Source organism: Struthio camelus, chromosome 3, assembly GCF_040807025.1.
Source record: "Struthio camelus isolate bStrCam1 chromosome 3, bStrCam1.hap1, whole genome shotgun sequence".
Taxonomy (NCBI): Eukaryota; Metazoa; Chordata; class Aves; order Struthioniformes; family Struthionidae; genus Struthio; species Struthio camelus.
The window spans coordinates 144879813-144884236 of NC_090944.1; positions in this window are offsets into that span (position 1 = coordinate 144879813).

The following is a 4424-nucleotide window of genomic DNA, read 5'->3' on the forward strand; positions in this document are numbered from 1 at the left end:
GGGAGGTGTTGCATGAAATAAGATTTGTGAAATAATAATAAGCCTTTGCAAGTGGCTGCTGCAAACCACCAGTCCTACAATTCTTCTGATTAGCAGCGAGCATGTTTGTGTGCTGTAGAGCATGCTGGGTACCCAGCTTCAAGGCAGGGCTGGTTTCCATAGACAAGCACTACACTGCTGTGACTGTGCTGCTTCTGGTACCCAGGCTTGTCTATTGGGCCATAATTTGGTTATCTGAGCATTTTGCTCTATATACTTCCTCTCCAGGAGTGGGCAACTGGGGCTGTAGACAGGACTTGGCACAGGAAAGGTGACAAGTAGATCTTCTGCCATCATACCTCGGAGCTTTGGAAATGTGGAGGCAGCTATATCTCTCCCTTAGGCATGTGAAATTCTGCAAAAACAGTGTGTGAAAAGTTTGAAAGAGTCAATGCTGAGATTGTAGAGTATGTATATATTGTAAAGATACCCAGATTAGCTTGTTTTAGGATGAATTTCAATCTGCAGTTTACTGTACAGATTCTGGCGAGCAGTTACTCACCTAGAACAATCTTCCCTCAGAAACTTTTGCAATCGGTTGTACAAGAAACTTGCACACAACATAAATAAGGAGTAAATTACATAAACAACCTTAAATAAGGAGTCTGCAGCCTGGCCACAGAACACAAGCAGAGCGTCATTCTTGTCTGATTTGAAGCTGGTTTCACAGCAGTGTAATGATTTGCATTGCACTCCTGGTTTGAATTTGGGAATAGGACATCTGGCAGAATTAAGGGTTTGGAAGTGGCAGACTTAACTTCCTTTCAAATTTATTTGCTTTTATCTCCTGGCCATTCTAAGCTGCTGGGGAGCAATAAATGAGAGTGTGGTCATGGTTTTCAAACGATCCTGATGGAGTAAGGTAGTTTATCTTCTTGAAGCTCAGAACAAAAGGGACAACTGATACAGAATCTTTGGCTCTTTGTACAATCTAGGCATGATGTTTATATTCATGTCCCAAGATCTAAACCAAGAATGGGAAATTAAAGCTGGGAGAGCCTCAAAAAAAGGGTGCTTTTTGTAAACCCTCACTTCCAACTCCAGTTCCCTTCCGGCAGAGCAGAAGCCTCTTGTTTTTTTCCCCTGTGACCTTGGTAAATATTTTATTGTAAAGGGTGGCTGGTTGCTATTCCTGGGGCTCACTGCAGTGAGCAGTATGGGCAGGCAAGAGCAGTCCAGGCAGCCTTATTTCGCCTCACCAATGCACACAAGCCTGGCCTCTGGGTGTGTGTGTGCGTGCGTGCGTGCGTGCGTGCGTGTGTGTGTGTGTGTGTGTGTGTGTGCGCGCGCGTGCGCTTTAGGTCTCCATGCATGCGCGTGTGTTTGCTCTCCTTGCCCAGTCAATCCTTGCAGTCTTGCCTGGACCTGCCAGACTGCTTCCTGCCAGTTGCGATAGCTTTTTTGTTATGGTGGCATTTTCCAGTTACAAACCAGACTGAGGTTATCAGCTCGTCCCAGGGATGTTACTACTGAAGCACTATGCGAGGCTGGCAGTTTGGTTACAGATTGCTCAAGCTATCCTGTTCCCTTCTGCTCTGATGTAAAAAGTGACAGAGGTTTAAAATGCATTGAAAAAGTGTGTTTGGTAATACAGAGAATTAAAAAAATCAAAGTAGAACTTTTGTATTTAATTGAATTTTGATTTCTGACAGATTTTTAAAATACAATTTTATTTTTAAGATAAAATATTTTAAAGTAAATTTTACTAAATTATAGTTGCCAGGTGTTACGCTTAAATGTACTCTAATCTAGATATATAAATGAAATACCAGATAATATGTAAGAGTACAGGTTTGTTATCAGTGTTTTATAAAAGTCAAACCACACAGTTTGTGGAAATGCCAAGCTACATTTCTCCAAATTTAACAGCTCATCCTCACTTGTTGTCATCTAAAGAACATTTTCTGTCCAGAACTTGGTCAAATATTTCAACTAAATTAGGTTGAAAAGATACTGAGGAGATAAGATATCAATCAGCTTGTTTCTTTCTTTCTTCCATTACATATATAAAAACTAGCTGTGAGAAGATGAGATTTACTATTTCTAATATAGTATTTCTATTTACTATTTCTAAAATACAGCCATAAGAAGTCAAATCTAGTTCACTAGAAACATATAGTAACTGTAATACATCTTTAGTGTAACAAATATGACAGTTCTAAATGTGAAACATGTTTTGATGAACTCATGTTGGTCTTATGTGTCCATTTAAGGAAGTTTAAAACTATTTTTAAATGATTGCTTTGTACATTTTTAATTGAGTCCCAGTTTCCTTTGTAATCTAACTTGGCATAAATAACACATAACTCTTCCTCCCCTCCCCGCCCTAAACCTTTGGGTAGAAAATAAGAAATGTGTTATTCCCCATATCTTAACCCAATAGAAAAATATAAAATTTAAGAATAGGAATAAATGCACATTAAGTAGTGTGTTTGTTTAAATGTATGTGCATAAACACACAGTTTTCTGTTCTGCAGAAAAAGAAAGTGTCAAATTACACCATGCGATGGATTATACTTGTCCTTTCTGTAGTAAAAAATGAAAAAGTACAAATGCAAAACAAGATTAAAAGTTGATTATTTGAATCAAGAATTGCTGCTTACTGATTTAAATCATCATCAAAGTCCCTTCAATTTTAATCAATCTACCCTGGTGTACAGGGGAGCACTTCGCATAGAGGATTTCAATAGCACTAGGATTTGCTCTATCAGCTTACAACCAGACAGACCCTTCTGTTTTAGAAGTAAAAGCCAGTGCCAAGAAACTGATTGATTCATAGGCAGCCATCGGGTCCATCTGCCTATGGGTACTCTGGTTGTGCATTTGCTCTTGCTGCCTAAAAGTATCCCCTGCCCTCGATAGCTTGAATTACAGATTATTTCTTAGCTTCCTGCTGCAGAAAGTCACCGCAGTTCTTTTGTCTGAATTTTTCCCATGTCTGAAATGACAATATGAGAATTTCCAGGGCTTCTTCTGATCCTGCTTCCCAAGTGAGGAAATTTGCAGGATTTTCCCCACCTCTTCCCATTGCCGCTGTCTTCCAGGGCGCAATAGGAATAGCTCCTATAGCCCATGGGTAGGCTACTTTCTCACATGGATAACGATGAGTAAAAGGCTCCCTGGTCAACAGGTTACTGTCTCTGGTATAGTTTGATTGATTAAGGGGATCCCTCTTTTTCCATTCAAAATAGGTTTGCATTTGCTTTCTGAGGCTATGTCCTCTATGGACTGGTCAGCAATGCTGAATGCATCTGGATTTTCAGTGCAGTGAAAACCACTGAGTCTTAGTGGAGAGATTATAACTAATCACATCCTTGCTGGAGGAGTCAAGGCACCCATATGTTTGCACCTGTATTGTGTAGTCCAGCATAAGATTAATAAACTCTAGTATTCACCACAGCCAATGAAACATCTTATTTTAATAAAGCTGGTAGAGGTATAGTTAGAGGCAGGAAATTCAGGATGGTATTTCATATATAGCATGGAAGCTACTTCCTTGGTAAAAGCTCTTCTTGATAGCTGTGTTAGTTTGCATAACATTGCCTACTCACTAGGTATCTCCAGGAGAAATGTGCACGCTCTGAGATGTTGTGCCTGGTACGTCAGAGAGGCTGAAATGGAAGTGGAACTGAACGGAAGCTTATCTGTTTGCAGCAGTTATAACTGCTTATTCAGGAAATGAAAAGCCACTTTTTACAGCAAAATCACTCTTCTGCAGAGCATCACAAATGCACTACACCACTGGCATCTCCAGGGAATCGTGGGCAGTTGTTCAAACAGTGTAGCCATACGCCAAACCAAGCTGGGTCATGAGCTGATGATAATCATTTGAACGTATTCATGTTCAGCTGCTGAAAACTGGTGATAAATTTTGTCAAGCAACATGTTTACAGGCAAAGAAGTGAGGGCTCCCACTGGACAGGACATACTATCCCTATTGAATCTCATCCCTTGGATTCTCTGCCAGCTTGGGCATATTTCACACATAGTTTAGGATACTAATGAAGTTTTCTACATAAACCTCTTTCCCATCTTCTCCTGTATCTGGAATTCTGGGAAAAAAAATGGTAAGCATTAAGCCATCCACGTAGTCTCAGGAATGATGAGCACAACTTCCTTCCAGTGACTCTAATTAATCTACTTCAGCTGGGCTAGTAAGTTTAGCTCACTCAGCCAACCAGCAACATTTCTATTATAATTGGGAAATATCTGATGAAACTGCAACAACATGATCTGCTTGCATCAGCTAATGTATGAAGTGCTGATGAGCTGATTTCAGATACAGACCCATAGATTAGCCCATGGATCTCTGCCATGTACAGGTCCTTCCAGTGCTAGGAGAACAACAGGCCCTAGGGTTTAAAGCTTTTGCACTTTTCCTGTAG